Here is a 24988-nt window from a genome sequence, read left to right as displayed (position 1 = left end):
CCCTGTGGGAGTGGTCTTGAGCATCTGTGGGGGAAGAGCCATATTTGGTGGGACTTTCTGTGGGGCAGGATCTGGGCAGAGAGGTGTGGCTCTTAGGGTATATGGATGCCAGGGTGCCAGGGGCTGAGGCGGAGCTTCCACCAGAACAATTATACTTGATGATAACATCCTCAAGGAATAATTTAAAGATGTTCTTTGCAGTGTTATTTATAAAGTGGAAAAGCCAGTAGAGACTGCTTCCTCAGCATCTAGCAATTGGCCTAGTCATATGTTAGGAGCACTTTCAGACTGTTACAAAATTTTAAAAATCATAATTATGAAGTATTTTTGCTAATATATATAGTGCTTTAGTCATCACTTTAGATGGTTCAGTGCTATACATGCACACACACAAAAAATTATATAGTAAAACAGCTTTGTAAAATTCACATGAGAAAGCCTGGAAGAGTATGTGCCATGTTTCAAAATTTAACAATAATCATCTTAAGTAGTAAGACTCTGAGTATTTTATACAATTTTGTTCTTTTCTAATATCATAAACAATGATCTTGTAATATCATTATAATTAAGTGGAGTTAAGTGATATGTACTTCATATATATGTGGTGCTAAGTTATTCTGTCTGATATTTTATCCACTGAATTCCCACGTTCCAGTGATAGCAGGCACAAGCAGTTTTCCACTGCTCTTTCCAGAGCAAACAAGACAGTCCCCATCTTGTTGGTCTACTGTATGCACATCCTCAGATTCTGCTGCAATTAGCATCCTGTCTTCCAGTCCTCCAGCATCTACCTGCCCCACCCCATGCTTAGCTTTTTCCCAGAGGCCACTGACTAATCTCCCTTGAACTCATTTCTTACTCCTCAGCAGGGCCTAGCAGGGCCTAGTTTTGCTTCCAGAGTAAATAAGTGGGACTCTCTGAATCTCAGTTTTTAATTTTTAAAATTAAAAGTATGAAAAGTTGCAAAGTGCTTAAAAGGAATGAACAGCAGAGGGAAGAGCAAAGAAATCCAAGTGAGTCCCCTGGGAGAGGATACCCCAGCGTGCCATGCAGACTTGCCTTCTGTGCAAATGGAAGAAACCTGAAAACAAAGGCAACAGAAAAGAAATCCTTTCCATGCCTGTGGGGCAGGAAAGAAGTTAAAGATAAGTAAAAGACTGTCCATGCAGAAGGGAAATGAAGTAAATCAAGATTAAAATCCTTGCTTTTCTCTTCTCCACAGAATACATTCATGGTTCCTTTAGGCTGCAATAATGTGTCATAGAGGCTCTGGAATATGACCAGATAGCAGACAAGAATATGAACAATGAACTGAATTTCTTCTCGGCTCTTCTAAAATTGGTCTTCAGGAAAGTGAAAAGGAAGCTTTGATTGCTACATCCTAGCATCTCTAGAATTCAAACGGAGACTTGCTTTCCCGCTGAATGATCTAAAAAGTGAAAAATCACAGCTTACAGGAGACTCTGGTTCTTCCTCTAAAAATAACATTATAATGAAGTTCATGAAAATTTGAAGTGTAGAGGCTAAGCATTAATTCTAAACAGGCTACATGATTAGGAACTTAAATTTCACTGAAATTTAACTGATACCCCTCGTTGAGTAGATCAAGAATCACTATAGTTTGCTTTGGAGACTTTGGTGTGGTTGCTATGACAACAAAACTTTAGGGCATTGTACTCTACATGGAATCACAAAATGACAGATGGCCCATTATGGAACTGTACATATTTGGAGATGAAAGGAAAATACATCAATCTGAAGTCCATTCATTCATTGTGCTGATGTGGAAGAGCTGAGCTGTGATAACAGTGCGGTAAGAACCACTCACCAGAAAGGGAAGGTTAAAATAAAGCTTTATTCATCACGAGCATATGTTAACTGCCTTGAAGGCAGCTAACAGATCACTGTCCCTCCCTAGCCATGCACAGAATTCTAGATTAGTAGATTTTGTTCAGCACCATTCATGGAGGCTCCCTCCATTATGATTGTTTAGTCAGGATCCAGAGTGAGGCTGGCTGAAGACCAGAGAGCAGAAAGGTGATGGAGTTGAGGTGGGAGGGGTGTGCTCACTCCCATTTCCCAAACGGTGGTGGTTCTGACAGGATCCCAAGACAGGAAGAGGATGGTGTGTTCAGAAAAAGTATTAGAATTAGAAGTCAAATTGAATAACTCAAATATATGACACATTGTGTGAAGGGCTTGGCAGTGACTCTCTTTAAATTGACCACTGTGGATTTAGCAATATTCAGCAGGCAGTTTTGCTTAAGCTGGTGAGTTTGCAGTTTTAATTCTAAAATATTAATTATGCGGAGAGTAAAGAGACAGTCTAGAGGGACTCTGTTCATTTTAAAGATGTCTGAGGAAGTGTGCTCTGCTTACCATCTCTCCTTTTCTCTTTTCTTGCCTGCTCCCCAGCCCCATCCCCGTCTTCCAGTCTATTTATAAGTAGCTCAGCCCCTAACAGCAGGCAAATGTTCCATCGTGCCATAGGCTGTGTGTTGATGAAACTGGACATATTATCCTGTTTTTAAATATAATAAAGAAAGAGGTACAGAAAGACATCTTTGTGGCCTCAGGGAGAAAGTCAAGAAGAAACTGAGGTAAGCTGAGGTCTGAAAACTGTTGAAATGTTAGCCTTTGTCAAAATACTATGCTGACTTTGAAGGCAGTAGACACCTTTTTTTTTTTTTTCCGTTTTTCGAGACAGGGTTTCTCTGTGTAGCTTTGCGCCTTTCCTGGGACTCGCTTGGTAGCCCAGGCTGGCCTCGAACTCACAGAGATCCACCTGGCTCTGCCTCCCGAGTGCTGGGATTAAAGGCGTGCGCCACCACTGCCCGGCTAGACACCTTTATTAGAAGTCATTATGCCTTAGTGTTTGGTCTTTAGTGGATATCTTATCAGGAGATAAGATTAATTATTAGATGAGAACTTTGGCTAAATGGTTGTGAGGCCTTTACCTAAGAGTCCCCTGTTGGGACCCAGTGTTTTGCCATCTCTGAGTTGAGCACAAGTTATTCTCCAACTTCTAAACAGAAAACCCCCTCATTCTTTAGACCTGCGGGGGGGAAAATGTGATAAAGTCAGCAAACCACTCACCAAATTGGACACTACAACTGAGAATGGGTGAATACTAGAGACAAAGATGGTGTGACCACATTTATTCTCCCTGATGGCTTCTTGGTATAATTTTAGCTTTGGCCTTTAAGGATGGAAAGCCAATACATTAACCTCAATGACACTGCCTCTTTCCCAAAGATTCCTACTTAATTAATGGGAACATAAAGCTTGTCAAAATGAGGAAATGAGGCTATTTCTCCTTTCTAAAGAGGTTCTGAGGTAAATTGAAACATACATTGCTGAAGAATGCTCACATTTTAAGCAGCATAGCATGGAAATTTTACTGGTTAGAATTTTTGTTGCATGCCTTGAAATCTTAAAAAAACAAAACCTTTAACCATGGGAAGCTATTTGTACATATTTGTATGTGATATGTCTAACACACACACACATACACACTATTCATTTTTCAAATGTTGGTGTGTTGTAAAATTCTGTTTTCTTTTCATTCCTGGATGTTGTAAATAAATTGATCTGTACAGTAGGCTTTTTGTCAGTCTCCTAGAATGACAATTTTATTTTATAGCACATCCTAGAGTGACAGCCAGAAACTGTTCTGCACCACCACAGTACAAATAAAATTAGCTTTTCACAATATTTTTGCAGATGTTAAAGGTCATTAATAGAATGAAACCAGATGACTAAAGCAATACATTCAGAAAGATTGGCCTTCATTTTTCTTCCTAGCTTAAAGACACAGAGACCCCCTTTCTCTTCTACTTGGCTACATTTCACATATTTTCTAGTTATTTAATGGCTTCCAAAATCATAAAAGTAAAAGTGGTAGGGTATGTATTTCTTGGCATATGCCTTCTTCCTTGTTTGACAGAGGTAGGATTTTGTTACACAAAAATAGTGTTAACTGTTTAAAAAAAAACTCTCTGTTAACAGTTGCTAGAGCTTTCTGTTTTTACAGAGTTAAGCTTTTGTTATGAATTACACAAAATCCCCTTTCTCTGTGAGAAGAACAGAAGAGGCAATTAACTGGATGACATGCTACTGAATTTGTCTCTCAGACTAGAAGGGGGAAAGCGCAAATCCAGTCTCATGGTTTAGAGATGCTGTATGCTTGGTCAGGCTGCCGGCACTCTGGCCAGCCATCTTATTCCTGTCTCACTTGTAGTATTTGGACCATAGGTAAAGAAGCTACCGTTAAAATAAGTAGATGTAACTATGTCAGCCATAGCTACTGATCAATCTTTAGTTAGTATACCTTCTGAAATGATCTTTAATATGTAGTAGGGAAATATTTGGAAACTAATGTTCATCATGTTTGGAACAAAACAAAATAAAATATAACTCATTCCATTTCTTAAAGAAGAGGAAATAACAATGTAAACATGGTTTGTGTTTTCCAGATATTACAGTTTGAATTAGAAATGTCCCCCAAAGGCCCTAGTGTTAAAGGGTAGGTCTTCAGGGTGACCTTGTTAGGACTGGTAGAAACTCTTTATGAAGGAGACTGGGCCTAGTGAGAAGGCAGGTTATGGAGGATATACTCTCAAGGGGCAGCATTAGGACCCTGTTACATATTTTTCTTTTGTTACCATCTTGTCAGCCACCATGAGATGAGCAGTAATAAGGCCTGGACTGCAGTCTTTGAAACAGCAAGTCACAATGAAGCTTGACTCTATTTAAGTTGTGGGTCTCAGGTATATATACATATAGTCATAATGATGGGAAGCTGACTAATAAGTCAGATTTCATTGTGGGCATGCAGTGCAGTGGTATATGCTGAAGGAGTACTGTGTTGTTTTTCCCTCAACTAAGGTTATTTTCCACACAGCAAGCCATTCGATAAGGCTGACTCATCTGCAGAAGGGGCCAGTGAATGGAAGGTGTGAGGATTCAGTTGCTGTGAGTAGGGTTACTATGATATGGGGAGGATGAAAATATTAGTTGCCTAAAAATGAGGAAATGAGCATCTTTTTATCTTGAGTTTCCAGACACCATGTGAGTAGCTATGGAATCTGAGAGAGCAAGCTATATAGTCACTGCTAAAGAAAATTATTGAGATGCTACTGTATCCCAACCTGTTTGGATTGCTGAGAAAACAGTGAAATACTGAGTACAAGGAGCTTGTATTTCAGTGATGAAGAAAAGCAACAAACAAATAAGTGTATAATAAAAAGTTGTATTCTAGGTAGAGGGAAGAACCAGTAGAAAGGATTTACAGCAGGCTAGAGAGGAGGTGTGCTAGTTCAAGGAGCAGAATAAAGGTCTTTGTTTGGGGTTGGTGAAGACGGCAACCGGAGTGCAGTTAGAGCATCTTGCAGGAGTCAGTCCACGTGGATCATGGGAACTACAGGACTAAGTTTAGATCTTTTGAGTAGGGGCATGGTTCAAAAAGGGGAGGAAGACACCTGATGAAGGATCAAAAGCCATTTGGGCCACTGTAGTGAGAAGTCCAGAACACAGATCAAGACAAAGGACTCATGGTACCATGCATACTGGTTAGTGTCTTTGTTGTTGTTGTTAACTCGTTGAAACTATAGTCATTTAGGATGAAGGAACCACAATGAAGAAAATGCCTCCATCAGAGTGGCCTGTGGGCAAGACGGTGTAGCATTTTCTTGACTAATGGTTGATGTGGAAGGGCCCAGCTCACTGGGACCATTGCCACTCCTGGACAGACAATGCTGATTGCTTAAGGAATAAGCTGAGCAAGCCACGGAGAGCAAGTCAGTGAGCAGAATTCCTCCTTGGCCTCTGCATCAGATCCTGCATGCACATTCTTGCTCCAACTTCCCTTCATGATGGACTGTAAGCTGTAAGTTGAAGTAAACCCTTTCCTTCCAAAGCTGATTTTGATCATGAAGTTTATCATAACAGTAGGGAGCAAACTCATACACATGAGAAGGTGATGGCAGTGGATGTGGTAAGAGGTGGGCTGGTTGGTTTGAGATCTGTTTTGAAGGACATGGGAAAAAACTATTTGTTAGTAAACTAGAAGTGAATGGTGAGAATAAGGGATGAGATGTCCTGGTTATCTAATACCAAGTGGTCAGCCCTGAAATCATATACATATAAGCAACATTAAATGAACTCAGCAGGTCATACTTGTGTGTGTGTGTGTGTGTGTGTGTGTGTGTGTGTGTGTGTGTGTGAGAGAGAGAGAGAGAGAGAGAGAGAGAGAGAGAGAGAGAGAGAGAGAGAGAGAGAGAGAATAACATTTTTTAAAAGAGGTCATGAATTTGATAGGGAGTTCCATGAGAGAGATTGGAAGGAGGGAATGATATAACTGTATTTAATTAAATGAATTTCAAAAAGAAGATATGATGTGGTGACTGCCTTTCCAAACGTGAGGAAAGCCTTTATATTCAAGGATTGGAGTAATGGACTCCAGTATTCTTTTTCATGTCTCTACCTGGAATGGTCCTCCCCCTAGCTCCTCCTTCTTGAGGCAGGGGCTCTTGTAGCCCAGACTGGCCTCAAGCTTTCTGTGTAGCTGAGGCTGGCCTTAAACTCCTGATCTTTCTACTTTTACCATCACCCAAGTGTTGAGATTATAAGCACATAATACCATACCCAACAAGATATACTTTCTTATTAAAAGCTGTTATTACATTTTTTTCTGTTAATTTCTGTCTTTTTGATATATTGGTTTGAGATAATAGAGCTAAAAATCCATATTATTACTATGATGTCATTTTTTCCACATTTTCCAAATTATAAAATATATTTTGAGGTATGTTGCAAATTGCAGAAAAATTCTTGATTGCCATATAGTTTTACTTATCAATGTAGATTATTCCTGTTGGCCTATATCCTGGTTAGCTTTTACGTTTAATTTGACACAAGCATCAGTCACCACCTGGAAAGACGGATGTTGAAGGATTACCTTGATTATATTAGAGTGTGCAATGTCTGTGGGGAATTGCCTTGACTGTTGATTGAGGTGGGTAGGCCCAGACCTCTGTGGGTAGTGCCACCCCTGGGCAGGTGGTCTTGTATTATATAAGAAAGCAGGCTGAGCATGAACCAGAGGGAGCTCCATTCTCCTCCTCTCCCTTGAAAGTTCTAAGATTACAGTTGTACATAAAATGTCCAACTTAAAAAAATATTATTGATCTATGTGGACATATTTTTGGCATTTCACTTTAAGTTTTGTACTATTTTGGGGGAGGTATCCTACTTTACTTTCTAAAGAACTAATTGAATTTTGCTGGTGTTTATTTTTCAGCTTATTGTAGGGTGTGCATTATTTAGCAATTCTATTTATTCGATGAGTTATGGAATTTTTTTGGGTTTGGAAACCTATTATTCTTTTAGGAAGTATCACAACTTTGAAGAGTTTCAATATTTAATGTTCTGTTAGATATTTGTCCCTGTTCTATACTGAAGACAACCAGTTATTGAGAATGTTTATTTTGGCCCACAACTTCCAGAACACAATTGGCTTTTGCTTTGGGCCTATGGTAAGGCAGTACATAATGGTAAGGAGCACAAGTAGAGCAAATTGCTTTCACAATGTTACTCGTACATTTTTGTTTATAGACTAAACCTTTCTGTAGCTATTTCTTTCTGAATTAGAAATGTCTTTACAACAGAGAGGGAGAACAAGAAATAGGATACCATGGTAAATGAAGACCATATGAGAACAGGAAGAAGCAAAGTGCTAGAGAGGTCCACAGAAATCCACAAAGTTATCCCCACAACAGACTGCTGGCAATGGCCGAGAGACAGCCCGAACTGACCTACTCTGGTGATAGGATGGCCAAACACCCTAATTGTCATGCTAGAAACCCCATCCAATGACTGAGGGAACTGGATGCAGAGATCCATGACTAGGCCCCGAGTGGAGCCCCGGGAGTCCAATTGGCGAGTAAGAGGAGGGTTTATATGAGCGAGAGTTGTTGAGACCAAGGTTGGATAAAGCACAGGGACAAATAGCCAAACAAATGGAAACACATGAACTATGAACCAATGGCTGAGGGGCCCCCAACTGGATCAGACCCTCTGAATAGGTGAGACAGTTGATTGGCTTGATCTGTTTGGGAAACATCCAGGCAGTGGGACCAGGTCCTGTGCTCAGTGCATGAGTTGGCTGTTTGAAACCTGGGGCTTATGCAGGGACGCTTGGCTTGGCCTGGGAGGAGGGGACTGGACCTGCCTGGACTGAGTCTACCAGGTTGATCTCAATCCTCAGGGGAGTCTTTGCCCTGGAGGAGATGGGAATGGGGGGTGGACTGGGGGGAAGGTGAGGGGGCGGGAGGGGGGAGAACAAGGGAGTCCATGGCTGATATGTGGAATTAAATTATATTGTAAAATTTAAAAAAAAGAAAAAGAAATGTCTTTACTTGTTTTAGCTGCTTTCCCCCTTGCTATAGAAAAATAAATAACAAAAGAAAGTTAAAGGAAAAAAAGGTTTATTTATTTATTTTGGTTCATAGTTCAAAGGTTTGATTTGCCATGGCAGAGAACTTGTGGCATCAGGAGCATGGCACACTGGTCACATGACAACACAGACAGGAAGCTGAGAAAGATAAATGCTGTTGTTCAGCTAGCCTTCTTTTTATTCAGTCCAGCCTGTGAATGGTGCCAACTCAGTTACTCTAATCTAGACAAATCCCTCACAGATATGATTAGAAATTTGTTTCCATGGTGATTCTAAATATTATCAATTGACATTCAAGATTAACCATCACACTCCTGCAGAGAAGAGAAGCTAATATGACTCAAGAAGCTAATGAAACCCAGATTGCCCAAGAAACGTACAGTTACAAGATTCAAAAGGCTTTCTTCTTGAGGTTATAAAAGCAGTAGACAATTGCCAGGTCAAGGAAGCCTCTTCCAAAGAGCTGCCTTCAAGTTGGGCAGAGAGAACACGTGTGACAAAGCTTTCAGGAATTGTCATCATGCTGAGATGAGCATTTTGGTGAAGCAGTTACTCTGGAGTCATCCGTGTTTCCTCACCCATGTTTCCATAAACAAGCTCAATAAATTTCTCTAAGCTGGGTGTAAGTAGAATTATTTCCTTGGCGAACAGACCTTTGTCCATATCTCCACCGGAAAGGTCACAAAATGCCTATCAGGGACCAACAGAATCAAAGTTGAGTTGAAGGACAGTTACATGACCTCTGCAACACAGAACTGAGATTGACCCATTTTAGGGTGGAGCATCTGTGTAGACAATCATGCTATGGCTACCTTTTCTTATGTGGCATGGTGTTGTTTATCTCCTTGGTGTAGTCAAAGTCGCATGTTCCCTGACATCTCACATGATAAAACATGTTAGATGACACTGATTTGTATGACAGTAGAATGTCCATGTGGGGAATCTCAGGGTGGCTATCTCCTTCTCTGTGGTAAATCTTCTTGATGATGGAGTTCTCTATACAGGTGTAAGGAGATAGTCAAAATATCTAATGGGCTAGAGAATATATTTCAGCCATTAAAAGTAGCACATATGATACAGAGCCATTTCCCTCTGAGCATCACCCTTGGGGAAAAGGCATTGCCATTTTCTTCATGGGTCTGAGGCTCTGGGGTCCTTGACATAGTTATGACCACATCAACAGTACACTTCACTCAGGATGCCATTCTCTCTGGGCTTCCTCTCCTCCCTACAATAGACACTGACAATTGACACTACAGCTTCCCCTCTTCCTCTATCACCTCTTCTTCATTGTGCTCCATTCCACAGAGAAGTAATTAGGGCCTCAAGGGATTAGGAAACTTCTTAAGGGCATTTATATGGCAAATATTGTAACATATGATTTTAATATGTAGTCTTCCCTTTGGAATCAATCCCCCTTCTAGGTGCCCTTTTTTTTAAATTCATCTCTTCCTGCTGCCCTCATCCTAGTGTTCAGTGGTATTTCTCACAGTGACTCCTTATCATGGTTGAAATGCAATATCACTAAAGCCAAATCGCTTTGTCAAACTTCTAAGGCCTGTTTGAAGCTGTTTCCGTATAACATTTCCTAATCTTCCCTATGTGTAGCCTCTATTTTATTGAATCTCTGCTCTTACTGCAGTCACCATGCCATGGCCTGTTCCTCCAGGACATTGATACGTGGATCCCTGCCTGTCTGTCCTCCAGATGGGCTCCTGCATGCTTGGTCTGCTCCTCTATGTTTGCCGTCTTCTTCACTCCCATCTCATCGATTCACTGAGTTTCCCATCAACACATCATTTTTTGACTCCTACTTCATAGATCAAGATGCTTAGCGTATTAAGTTCAATCTATTGAGTTTCATGCACTAGGAAACTGAATGTACACTATTTAATATCATTAATCATGATTGAGTGTATAATACTAATATGGAGCTCCGGAGGAAGACATTAAGCTTGTCTTGGTAAGTGGAAGTTGGCCTACCTGTGGGTATGACACTGAGGCGTTGTAATGGTTAATACTGAAAGCCAACTTGACAGGATCTTGAGTCATCTCAGAGATAAACCTCTGGGCATGTCTGTGAAGGAGTTTCTAGATTGTGTTGACTGAAGTAGGAAGACCCATCTTAAATATAGGTGCCACCACTCCATGGGCAAGTGTAGTAGATATTAAGGTGTGTTACTTTTGTGTGCTTTTCATTTGTTTATCTTTGTGAAGCTCTGTTACTGTGCCTGTGTAAAACACCTGATGGTCTGATAAAGAGCTGAAAGGCCAATGTTGCGGCAGCAGAAAGGATAGACAGAGCTGGCAGGCAGAGAACATATATAGAAGGAGAAAACTGGGAGGAGAGAAAGAGGAGAGTTGGCAACCAGAGAAGGAGGAGGACTCCAGGAGCCAGTCACCCAGCTACACAAACAGCAAGCCACAGAGTAAGAGTAAGATTTACAGAAGTAAGAGAATGGGAAAAGCCCAGAGGCAAAAGACAGGCTGGTTAATTTAAGTTAAGAAAAGCTGGCTAGAAACTAAGCCAAGCTGAGGCCAGACATTCATAATTAATAATAAGCCTCTGTGTGTGATTATTTTGGAGCTGGGTGGTGGGCCCCCCAGAAGAGCAAAAAACTAACAACAGGCTGGGGTCCTTGACTGAATAAAAAGGAAAAGGGGATCTGATTACCAATATTCATCTCCCTCTTCTCCCTGGTGGCATGTGGAATGTGAGTCCGTTCCATCACACGCTCCCAGCATTGCATCACCATGATGGACTGTGTCTGCAAACAGCTGGAATGAACACTTCTTCCTTTAAGTTGCTCTTCTTAGGTGTTTGATCACAAAGGCAAGAAAAGTAACTAATACCGGTTCCCACTAGTGAATCATATAGAGACATGCAGACAGAGACATGGCTTCAGTTGTTATTGTGGAGGTGGTAACAGAAGCCAAGTATAGTTGAGAATGTTTAACACTACCAAAAGGACAAAACTGGATGCTAAGGATTCCCAAAACCAATGGGAAAGATAGAAGGACAAACAAAGCTGAGTAAAAAAGCTGTGGGCAAGGAGATGTGAACAGGAGAGGGCATTGTCCTTCAGGAGGAGTCCTCTGAGCACATTCTTTAGAAGCAAGTGTCCTAATATTATGTTACCCTGAAACACCAAGTAGATTCTATGTGTATGTCCTTGGATATGTCTACCTAAGACCATTGCCTGCATGGCAAAATGTTACCATATTTCCAGAGCTGCAGAGGTATCAATAGAATCCATGTAAATATATTGTTCCAACTCAAAATGATAAATTGTAGAACAAAACAAAAATTCCCTTAAGCATTATAAATGAAAGGAGTATGCAATTTAAAATGTCATACTTCAGGTGTAGTATATGAGCAAGATTCCTATAATCAATCAGTCAGAGAAACTATTATTTTAGGACTATTTGAAAGTGGATAAGCTGAAAATATAATATTTTAAGAATAAGAGGAGAGTGAAAAATTGCCTTTTATATCAACATATTGGGTTCCCATTTAAATTTAGTGTTATTTTCTTTATAGAATCATAACAAGTTAGAGGCTTCAAATACCTCAAGAAGGCAATAAATATTGGTGAGAAAAATCTTATATTTCTCTGAAACTGCTTTAATGTCTTTCAAACTAAATGTACTATCTGTGTAAAGCCAAATAAGAATTTTTTTATTATATTGTAGGGGCTTGGGTTATTGCTTTAAAATGTTTAAAGAATGAAATTCAGTTGCCTTATACTTTTCCATTACATACCGCATACACTATAATACACTGATGTACATGTAACATTATAATGTAAAGGTATATTATATACAGAAAAGAGTATCAGGGGAAATTCCCATGTAGTACATGGTAAGTTTAAAATATTTAAATATTGAGTGGCCTAAGATCTTAGAAGTTAAAAAGTTGAAGGGTATATGTGTGTGTGTGTGTGTGTGTGTGTGTGTGTGTGTGTGTGTGTGTGTGTGTGTGTGTGTGTTTATATAACTGAGAAAGTGAGAAAGAAATTAGAGCCCAAGGAATTATTCAAAGTCATCACAATTGAGGAAATACCAGTACAAGAGTATTTTTTTCTGTTTAACAGATGATGAAATTTGCACAGTGAGATATTAAATCATTTTATGCCCTAGTTTAATAAAGCAAGGATAAATTTCAGGGTCTTCTTTTGTGACATTAAAATCCAGACTAGATAATTATGATTAAAAAATAATTTTGCAAAATATGACAATGCTTATTTTGTCCCAATGTTGCCTCTATCTTCAGGGTCCTCATTTAATCTAAGGTAACCCAACTCGGTATCTTATATCTTGGAAACTTGAAGCTTGTTCTTCCTTCTAGAAAATTTTATTGAGCTTCAGACATCACAGTAAGTCTTTAAAAAGACACAATGATAAAAAGACAATGCCCAGTTCTCAAGAAAACTGTAGTTTGATGTGAGAGAGAGGTAGAAATTGAAGCCTGAAGCCCAGGGAAGACAGGAGGTGAAGAACTGCCTGAGCAAGAGCTCTGAGGTGGGAGATCCTAGAGTGGGTTTGAGCAGTAGGCTGCTCAGTCAACTGGCCTGCCATCAGGTCAGAAGATATGAGACAGACAGTCTTCAGATGCATGATATCCTTTCCCATTATATAAACTACTTTCTGGTCATTTCACACCACATGGCAAGGTGATGATTCAATTTCAGCCCCCGCCACAACTTTTTTTCATTCCAAGTCTCCCATCTTCCACTGAAAAACATGAATGGCTCTCTTTTACTCATCTACCCCTTCACTGAGGTGTAATGTCAATCACCAAAGCCAAATGCTGTTAGGTCAGCTCAGCCTTAACCATGACATATACTTGCCCAATAAAAATCAATTTGTCAAACTTATTTGCTATCATAACAGCAATTGAAAGGAATAACTCTTTTTTTGGGGGAGGGGTTACTTTTATCTTTTAAATTGTGTGTGTTTGTGTACAGGTATGCACACACTCATGGGTGTCCATAGAGACCAGAAGTGTTAGGACTCCCTGGAGCTGGAGTTGGAGTTATGGGCATGTGTGAGCTGTCTGAATTGGGTTCTGGGAACTGAGCTCGAGTTCTCTGAAAGAGCAATATGAACGATTGATCACTGAGTCATTTCTTCAATTGCTGAAAAGAGTAATTCTTATTTTTCTTCAAACACTAAATAATGAAAGCATATCTGATTGACTTAGAGTTTACACCTGCGGAGTCACTTGTCAGGTGGAACTCTTGTTTGTCACTTGCTGGCAGTATTTATGTGAGTGAGATTCTTAGGTGTTTCAAACTTCAATGTTTTCTTTATTAAATGAGAAAACAATGCATTTAGGCTTGTGGTAAGAATAAAGTGAAGTACCTGAATATAATTTGTTTGGCAAATGATATCTACTTATCTGCTGGATTAGTGAATGGAAGGACTTGAACAGAAGCAGGGTGGAGGAATACCTGGAGGGATGGGGTAAGGGCAGAACACATTTCGACATGATTATTACAGGCATGGATGTTTCCAGAAGAAGAGTCCTGGATCCCACAAATGTTGAATATTTTGCAAGTTGGAAAAGTCCCAGCTGCACCATCAAGCTTAATTTAGTCACAGATCAAATGCCATCACACATTTGTCTCTTCCCAGCTGCTTTTGCTGAGGGCTGGGAAAAGTTATAGCTGTAGTGCACAGATCCCCCGCCGCCCAACTGTGAAGCTTGGGGGCTGTTCAGTGAGTTACTTCAAGCACGAGCTAATGAGGATGCTTAGCACAGTCCTTAGCAATTTGTCAACACCTTGGCGTTCTAGAACCATTTCCCAGGGCACCAAGTAAACATTTAAATGCGAGTGACAACACAGGCTTCTCATTAAGAATCATGTTATATGTTCACTGTGTGCTTTATCCTGCTAGGTTAGAAACAAAAGCAGAATTTCTTTCCTGCTACTGTTCGCCAATTGTGAGCACACCCTGAAGTGTAGATTTCTTTTTTTGTCTTTTTAAAATTACACTGTAACTTTTAGTTTAGAGTCTGTGAATGTGTGTGTGTGTACACGTTTTATGCATGTGTTAATCTGTGTATGTGTATGCAGAGCCCAGAAACTGATATCTGATACATTTCCTAATAGCTCTTCACTTTATTCTTGAAGCTGGACCGAGAGCTCATCAATTCATCCAGGATGGTTGGTCAGTGAGTTCTGAGAAACTATCTGCCTTTTGAGCCCTCTCAGCACTGGGATTACAGACACGCGGCCATATCCTGATTTCTAGGTGGATGCTGGAGATCTCAAGCTAGGTCCTCTTGCTTAGGTGGTGAGCATTTTGCCGGTGGTGCTATCTCTCATCCACCTAGTCTAGACTTTAATAAACATATGGCACAAGACAGAATCAGTAATGATTGCTATTACTCAAACTAAAAATCTTCAGTTTCAAAGCAGAAATCATTTGGGCTTGTCATCTGATGTCAAATCATTGTCCAAGCTTCACCAGAATCAGGAATGATCTAAGAAAGCTCTTCGGGTTAAGTTTCACTGAACACTTGCTTCCATGGGGGATTTAGTCCCCTGTGAGAATTTACAGCCTCCACAATCACACTGATTTCATCAAGTTGAACATTTTAATTGTTAGATAGAAAAAAGAGAAAAACTCTGGAAGACAACATGTCAGAAAAGTAAACTCTGGCAATTGAGAGAAGATACAGTGCCAGCAATAACATCAATTAAAGAATCAGCTAAAAATCAATTGATTTACCTATGACAACTAGGATCTGATTTAGACAAAAATGTTAACCTTTATATAAGATCAGAGAAAAACCTCCTAGGACTCAGTAGACATAACCCAAACTGAAGAAGGTATAAATCTCCAGATGACTAGGGATGACTTTAGATAAGATTACAAACTCATTTGCAAAAAGCAAGCATATGCAAACGGCCTGAGGGGTTCATGTCAGCAGTTTCTTTTGTAGAGCTGAGCCTCCTTTCATAAGCTATAACTGTTGGAAATACCCAGCATAAGCATTGGCTCAGCACTTCTGAAAGTTTCAGACCTGTACTCTGAAAGGGCGAAGACTCTGTTTTGTGCCAGTTGTCGCTATCAGGAGCTGGAAGTGGAGACTTTGTCTCATCAGGCCAGCCTGTGGAATGGAATCTCTCAGCTGGAAGTGTTTCTTGGAGGGGTGGTGAGCCTCCTTTCCTGACCATCTTCCCTGGCTCTCCGCCATGCTGTTCCTTCCCTCACTCACTTAGGTGCCGGCCATTGTTTTCCCTAGTCGGTGAGTTCAACCACAGCTGTGATCTGATAGCTTCCATTTTTTTTTTTTTTGTTGTCTGTGGTCAGCACTATCCACCTATCTCTCATTAGTGATGAGTGATGGCTAGAGATAGCCCTACCACAGCTCCGGAGGGAGTTTTCCATGGGGACATGCAACATTTGATTCTGGGGATGCGGCTTCTTACAAAGGGACAAATGCTTCAGAAGAAACCCACTCAGTTCTATGACTTCTTTCCCATGTTTTGTTCTCATGAAAATATAAAAGAATAATTCAGTTAAGAACAATGCAAAAAGTGAGATCTTAGCTGAACAATTATTTTTGAAAGCCCAGGTGAATACTCCAGCTTCCTATCATTGCCTTCCATGTGCTTGGAGGACAGGAAGGGGACTGAGCCCCTTTGATAAGAACATCCTGTCCTTGAGCATCTCTAGAACATTCCAAGGTTGTCTTTTGGTCCTCCAATTTGGGGCAAAGGCCTCAGTTTTGATGAAACTGCATCACAGGCCAGATGATCTAAAGATTAAACTATTTTAACATTTCTCGGCAGGATTTACCAAACCTGATGAGTTGGCTGGCCTTCAGCTGGGCTGTTGCAGCTTTAGCATTATTTAGAAATATATTTAGCTCTTTGTCATCTGTTTCTGATCACCCGAACCAAGGTGGCTTTTCACTGATCCCAGGGGAACATGGATTGTGTGCAGGAGGACAATTCTGAACACGTGCAAAGAAACAGAGCAAGTACAGCTTTGCAGGGCCTCCTGCCTTTCTCCCCAGAGTTCACTGCAGAACGGGTATTAGCCAGGAAAATTGGGCGTGTTTATTATCTTACTGATGAAAGCAATGGCATCAAAGGACTTAGATTTATAGTGCTGGCTCAGATTCTTCCAGAGTTAACTTACTAGTTAAGAGCCTTAGACATTTCTAAGTGGTCACCATAGTTTCTGTACGAAGTTCAGCATGCTGCCAAGCAGTTCCTGTTGACTATTTCCTGACATTGTTGTGTTTTGAAACAATCTTTACTTAGACATTTAAAAATAGATAATCCCCACGCTCATCAACAAGAATGCATTCCACTTCTCCTTTAAAATTTACAAAGAATTTGAATTCAAAATCCCTGCTTAGAAACCGGATATCACTATATGGCTCAGGTTGTCCTTCAGTGAAAGTCCCCCACTTAGCCAAGTGGTGGGCTTACTAGTGTGGTATCGTGTTCAGTCAAAGCCTTTTATTTTGAAGACGAAAAACCTTGCTTTATTAGCTATGCTCCTGACCAGAGGACATTTGCTGTTGCATACGAACAGTTCTGTGGATAACACCTAATCATTTGCTTTCATGAACAGCACTAGACAGCAAAGGCCCAGGTTACAGAATGTGCTGAACTGTTGCCTGTCATTTCTATTTGAGGACTGCTAAGTCAGCCACAGACTTACAGAGAAATTCATTGATAAAATTATAGCATAGTGCAGGTGAAGCCATAGGTGTTTAGTAAATGCCTCTTTCAGATTCATCTGTAGGCAAATCTATGGGTATTTTCTTGACTAGTGATTTATGTGGAGGTCCCAAACCACTGTGGGTGATGCCATAGCTGGGCACATAGTCCTGGGGTGTATAAGAAAGCAGGCTAAACAAGACATGGGAGAAAGCATGATTTTCCGTGGGTCCTGATTTCTGTCTTGAGTTCCTGTTTTGACTTCCCTTCATGATGGAGTGTAAGTGGAAGCTGAATTAAGACCTTTACTCTCCAAGTTACTGTTGGTCACATAATAGAAAGCCAACTAGAATACAAGTGGACCCCCTTTCTACCTGACAACAAATCCCTAAGTAAAGTATGGGGACAGATTGCATTTAGCAAGTTTTGACAGCATCTGTCTAGAATTCTGTGTAGTATAAAAGGAGCAATGAGGTCTTCTGGAAGAACCTGGCTTTGGAGCCAGGAGATCAGGCAGCAGTCCTGTCCTGTCTTTTGCTAACAGTTTCCCAATGATTGTTTCACCTTTCACCCCTGCAGGTTCTCTCTTTCTCTTGTGTTAGGTTCTGGTGGCAGTACCTACACCAAGTGGCTCACTGTGCTTAAGGAGCCTAGTGCTGTGCCTGGCAGATGTTGAAAACTCACAAGTGCTAATTGCCTTGAGAGAAGGAATAGAGCAAGGTGATCCTGATTTAGTCATCGATTAGACAACTCATCATTAGAAAATGTGTTCATCGTTTCAAGCTTTGTTTTGTCAATTTAATGCCTGTTTGGACTGATGCTAATATCAGGTCACCCTTGTCCTAATGATTCAGCCCCTTGCTTATCTGGCACTCTCCTTGTTTCTGCCTCTGGACTGAAGCATGCCTCCAAAGTGAGCTGGCTGCTCTGGTGCTGCCTCAGGTGTGGTCCTGGCTCCCAGGCCTATCACCAGGCCCAGAACTCATGTTCCTCCCCTCACATGTTCATGGAGCCTCTGAATTTCCTGAAGTGTGGGGGCAGATTGCTTTCCCTGAGATTTTGGCAGCATCTTTCTGGAATTTTATGTCATGTTGCTTAAACAGGGACGGCTTTGTTGACACACATTAGCCATATGGGAGCGATTTGGACGGCGCTGCTGACAGTCATGTCTGTGTTGCTGTTTGTCGTTTTTACCCCAGGCCTGAAACAGTCCAGGGCTGGGAGATTGCGCTGACACTGAGTGCAGGCATCACTTTCTCCTCCCTCCTTCCCTCTCTGCATGACTCACTTCTCATTTGTTGATGCAGGTGAATCACTGCGAGCCTATCACAATGGACTATGCTATGTGTGCTTCAGAACCTTCTAATTTAAGAAACTCGCTATTAGTTTCCACTGATAGGAGCTGTGAAAAAAAACCCAAAAAGACCAAAAAAGCCAACTGTGAAAAATAAGCTAATAAGATGAGTCAGAGGGAAAAGCTTCAAAGCTAAAAAAAGAACCTTTACAAATATAAAGACAGGGTAATGGTAGGGGAGCTTTGCGGGCTGTTTGTGTAAGTCAGACAAGAAAACCTATTCAAATTTGAATTAAAAAAAACCCATCACTGTCACATAGTCGGACAGATTGCAAATGCTTACTATAATTATTTCTTCTGGCAGAGAAGTGGAAATTTTGGTCAAATTTTGGAAGGGACGAGAGAGAGAATGTTCAGATGATTTCTTACTTCTAGGTGACTTTGGGTCACATGTTGGATTTGAGGATGCTTTCCATGTGTGGAATCTGTAGCAAATGGACTAGGTTGTCAGAGAACACACCTGGTGGAAACAATACTTAAATATGTTAAATATTCTGAACACTCAACTGTTTCCAGGTTGAAAATCCTTTGGTAACTATAGAAGTAGAATAAAGAGTGGCATTAATTTTTACATGAAAAAATACAATTATAGTATGAGTCAACTGATAGAAAGTGTGAGAGCAGTCCAGCTAATGAATTTATTAATATCAGACTTGCAGCTGTTCTGTAGCTCAGAGTCAGAGAGCTTACCTGAGAAGGCTCACAGGGGGTTTCCTAGGGTGGTAAACTGTGGGGCGTTTACCCAACCACCCCCACAGTTCCCCAGAGTTTTCTTGAGTGCGGGCAGCAGGAAATATTAGATAGGATTTATTGCGGAGAATATCACGGAGATAAACAGATAGAAAATAAAGGATAGCCTTGAGAAGGCCTGGAACCTATTCCAATGGGCCCTGACTGTCTCTGCCTCAGGGTATTTATAGAGACACCAAGGGGGTGGAGCAAAAGACCTCCTCCCCCAGCACAGCCAAGTGCAGACCATCTCAGACACCTGAACTCAGGCCCGTGGTCCTAATCATCCTCTATGTGGACCTGCTGGGTAAAGCCACAAGGAACCCGAGAACGGGCTCCCACAGGTCCCCCTTTCTTAATATATAAGAAAATTACTATTAATGGCTTACAGCAATCTCCATAGCTGTTACACCTCCCATTATGGGAGTAGAGGATGAGAAAGATGGCATTTCTCTTTTGAATTAGGTACAAGGTGACTACAGCAGTCTTAGATGCCTCAAGCCCTTTCTAAACCAAAAACTCTTAAGGCGACTACAAACTTAAAGAATCCCTTAGCTTCATCATTACCATTAACAGGTTAGCATTAATATTGCTATACATAGTCACAATTCTCTCAATCTTACAACTCAAAGCAAACTCTTAACAGAACCATTTGAATTAGCATATATGGTGCTATAAATAGTTAACAATTTTCTCCGTCTTTCAAATGATTGAGTTAAAGTTGTATTTTCTTGCTAACAGAACATAGGAAAAACTTCAATGTTTTCACATCAAACTTAAATATTTCCTTAACTCCACAAAACCAGGGTGCATTAATATCAATAGGTTTCTGCAAACATAATTCAATTTCATAACTCCTCCTTTTCTTTATAATTTTTAAACAAAATCCCAAACGTAGTTAGAGGAACCCAAACTTATACAATTCCTACAAACCCTTATTGAAAAGCAATATTTTCAATCTAACCATTAACACTTTGAAAACTTTTAGCGAAACATCCAATAGCAGTTTAATAAAACTCTTTACATACTTTAAAAGTAGTCTCTTACTATACCCCATTTGCATTTCTTACTAACAAAACATGACATTAATCCACTCAAACAATTTTTGAAATTAGACTAAGGAATATTAACTCTCCCTCTTTTCTTTATAATTTAAGCAAAATCTCAAGCCTAGTTAGAAAACCCAAACTTTTCCATTTAAACAGTTCCATTTGTAACACAAAACCAGTTCTGTAAGTAATTTCATTTTTACATAAACAGTTCCACAAAACAATTCATGAATCACCAATTAATAAAGCATATATGCATACACAAAACTGCATCTTGATTCTAGGTAGAAATAATAAATTTCTTCATTTAAACAGTTCCATTTATTTTATTTTATTTATTTATTTATTTATTTTGCAATACAATTCAGTTCTACATATCAGCCACGATTCCCTTGTTCTCCCCCCTCCCGTCCCCTCACCTTCCCCCCAAGCCCCCCCCCCCCCCATTCCCATCTCCTCCAGGGCAAAGCCTTCCCCACAGACTGAGATCAACCTGATAGACTCAGTCCAGGTAGGTCCAGTCCCCTCCTCCCAGGCCGAGCCAAGCCATCCTGCATAGGCCCCAGGTTTCAAACAGCCAACTCATGCAATGAGCACAGGACCCGGTCCCACTGCCTGGATGCCTCCCAAAGAGATCAAGCCAATCAACTGTCTCACGCATTCAGAGGGCCTGATCCAGTGGGGACCCCTCAGTCATTGGTTCATAGTTCATGTGTTTCCATTCATTTGGCTATTTGTCCCTATGCTTTATCCAACCTTGGTCTCAACAATTCTCGCTCATATAAACCCTCCTCATTCTCGATAATTGGACTCCCAGAGATCCACCCAGGGCCTAGTCATGGATCTCTGCATCCAGATCCCTCAGTAGTTGGATGAGGTTTCTAGCACGACAATTAGGGTGTTTGGCCATCCCATCACCAGAGTAGGTCAGTTCGGGCTGTCTCTCGACCATTGCCAGCAGTCTGTTGTGTGGGTATCTTTGTGGATTTCTGTGGGCCTGTCTAGCACTTTGCTTCTTCCTGTTCTCATGTAGTCTTCATTTACCATGGTCTCTTATTCCTTGTTCTCCCTCTCTGTTGTTGATCCAGCTGGGATCTCCCGCTCCCCCAAGCTCTCTTTCCCTCGACCCTCGCCCTTCACTACCCCCACTCATGTCCAGGCTGTTCATGTAGATCTCATTCCATTTCTCTGTCATTGGGCGATCCCCATGTCTTTCTTGGGGTCCTGTTTTCCATGTAGCCTCCCTGGTGATGTGAGTAGCAGTCCAGTCATCCTTGTTCCACATCTAGTATCCTCCTATGAGTGAGTACATACCATGTTTGTCATTCTGAGTCTGGGTTACCTCACTCAGGATGATTTTTTCTAGATCCATCCATTTGTCTGCAAACCTCATGATGTCATTGTTTTTCTCTGCTGAGTAGTATTCCATTGTGTATATGTACCACATTTTGTTTATCCATTCTTCAGTTGAAGGGCATCTAGGTTGTTTCCATGTTCTGGCTATTACAAACAATGCTGATATGAACATAGCTGAACAAGTGCTCTTATGGTGTGGTTGAGCATTCCTTGGGTATATGCCCAAGAGTGGTATAGCTGGATCTTGGGGGAGATGGATTCCCAATTTTCTAAGAAAGCGCCATATTGATTTCCAAAGTGGTTGTACAAGCTTGCATTCCCACCAGCAGTGGAGGAGAGTTCCCCTAGTTCCACATCCTCTCCAGCATAAGGTGTCTTCAGTGTTTTTTGATCTTAGCCATTCAAACAGTTCCATTTTTAACCCAATTCCAGAAAACAGTTCCTAGGTCATTACTGTAAGTAAACTCAAAATTGTCCCATTGCAATGAAATCTCTACTGTTCATTTCATTTCTTAAGTCCCAAAATTCAAATGATAAATTCTGGTACGAGCCTTCCAAACATGAAGAAATCCATAACCAAAATCTTTTTGTAGTTTTATCTCATTTTAAGTTCAAAAAGTTCAAAGAAGAAATAAATTCTGGTATCGGACTATCACTTCAAAATATGAAGAGATGTTTTTCAACCAAAACTTTTTGCAGTTAACAATTTTAGTTAAAACAAGCATATCTGCAACTTTCATTCTCAAGCTGGAGACCTTTTTAGTTACAGTAATATTCTAAACCGCACCGTTTTTGATATTAGCTAAGGTTTTTCTGTGTTCAGTGGATTTTCCACAGATTTCAGCTGCGGATGCCTTGTGCTGGCTCTGGCGTCCTCCATTCTTTGCTTCTTAATGGCTTCTAGAACTTTTGAAAACCGCTCAGACTGCCTGCTTTGCAGTCTGCTAGGACACTAACTTCTGTGTCTCAGGTTTTTTCACCATATACATTAAGCATAGATTCACACTTAACATATACACTTTTTTACAAACTCACATATAACCTTTTGCCGTGCAAAGCATTTAGACTTACATTCAACATTTACACGTTTTTACAAACTCATAACGTATTAATATCTACTTATTTATACTCCTTAAGGAAACTATAGAACTACTTTAGCAAATATATTTATTACTTCTTATGTATTTCTTATGTTCATTCCATCTTATTTCTTATTTAAACTTACGTTTACAACTAGTATCTATCTTGCAAGCTTATATTCTTAAAGGAAATCTATAGATCTATTTTACAAACTTATACAGGGCTGCCATTAGCATATATTTAACTTAGCAAACACCTAAAGATTTCTTAACACAGATCTAACAAGAGAATTTTTACAAACTCACATCTTATTTTCATCTTTTTCTATTTCTTACTCTTAATTATTATCACTATTTCTATTAGAAAGATTCTCTTAACTAGACAGAAAGTATGTACATCATTTCTAAAGTTTAGAGTTTATAGTCAGCTTTGTTATAAAACACTGGGATTTAGTGAGTGTTGTTATAGAACTGTGATAGTTGTTGCTCTGGGACTGTAACCTTCCCGGGATGACGCCACACTCCAAAGTTGCCAGTTCTCTCAGCCATTCTGGACTAGCAGAGATGCACTGTCAGCACGGTTTTTAACTAGAGGCTGTCCCTTCACCCAAATTCATAATAGCTCCCCTAAGTACTTCAATTCAGACAAATGTTTCTATTACAGCAGTACTTTTGGTTTGTTCTAAGGAAAAACTTCACTTCACACTGAGGGTGAAATTACCGTATTTAGCTGCTGTAAAGCTCTTTGCCCAATACTGCACAGCTATTAGGTGATATAAAGTATTTTTCTAAAGGAGCTAGTAAAGCCAAAAGCGGCACAGGTCCGAACTCTGTTTCCTCACTGTTTGCATTAACCAGTGACAAAACCTCAGAAATACTAATCGAGCCACTTTCATTCTGGTTCCTTTATAGGAACATCATTGGAGCTGACCCTTCCTTAGTTCCACGCTCCTTACCAGACGCTCCGGTAACCACCGAGCTTCATTCTCCTCTTGTGAAAAAACACAAACATGTCCTTGACCCCATATTAACACAGGATCGGGACCCTTCCATAATCCCAAGCAGGGATCTTTCCATTTCGCATTACCCTCAGCTAAAGGACCAGGAAGATTGGAGTGAGCTCTAATATGACCCACAAAGCATGGCAGCTTTCTTTTGTGGAATATCGTCTTGGATTTGTTGGAACATTTTGACTTGATTGTTGTTAGTTCCAATATTTTCACCAAAACTGTTACTATTCAAAGGAGTCAAGAACATAGATATTCTTTCATGAAACGTGTCCTTCATTAGCTTACTCTGAGAAAAAGCATTTCCAGGATTTAGTATTTTCATTTCATTAGCTTTAACTCCTGATGATATTAGCAGCTGTGATATTTAGCATTGATTTCTTATAAGGAACTTTCAGGTGAAGCAACTCTTTTGTAAGACAGCTAGATTTTCTGAAGTTTGTTCAAGTCTATAAAGCAGTCATTTCTTCTTGAATGCCTGTTTCCTTGTATCCTTATTAGATTTGCAAAGGAATCACTCTTTGCAGGTAGTTTGTTCAAAAGGCAAAAAACTTTTTTAATTTCAACATAAGTTTCTTCATATCTAAGACAACGTTCAGTGTATAAACTGCTTTCCCTTGTTTTAAGGATTATAAAGTGGCTTGTTTGCTCTTATAGGTAGCTTTCTGTCATCCAGCTACCGTAAAAACTTTGCACAGCTATTAGGGTAAATAAGGCATTTTACGGAGCCCTAGTTCCATATCCTTTCAATTTTTCATTGGAACTGACACTTAGACAATTTTCCTCCTTATTCTTTTAAAAGCTGTATTTTAAGTTTACCATGAACGTATTTTTGAGCTGGCAAGTGTTTAAGGGCAATGTCACCATCTTTAGCGGAAAAACTACCTTTCCCAGAATGCATTTCCCTTATATCAGTCCATAATAATATCAGTCCCTTATATCATTTCCCTTATCAGTCATTTCCCATAGTTCTTTTTGGGTCTGAGAGTCAACTGGTTCTCTTTTACCAGACTTGCCCGGGAAGTTTGAACAGAGTCTCTTGCCTTTGCAACGGGAGATTTGAACAAGCATTTTACATTTTCAATTATGGGACATTGGTAGATTTCCGGTCTCTCCTCAGCTGGCTTCAACAGGTGTCTCTCCTTCATTTGACACGGGCCCCAGATCAGAACCACACCTGCCTCATTAGCTTGCATTGAGGCTGGCATTTCTGATAGCAACTTTCCTCGGGGCTTGTGTTTGTCTTAGCCAGTCAGTGAAAAACAAAAGCAT

Source organism: Peromyscus californicus, unplaced genomic scaffold (assembly GCF_007827085.1).
Source record: "Peromyscus californicus insignis strain IS unplaced genomic scaffold, ASM782708v3 Scaffold_5__1_contigs__length_169319896, whole genome shotgun sequence".
NCBI lineage: Eukaryota > Metazoa > Chordata > Mammalia > Rodentia > Cricetidae > Peromyscus > Peromyscus californicus.
Note: the sequence above shows the minus strand (reverse complement) of the source record.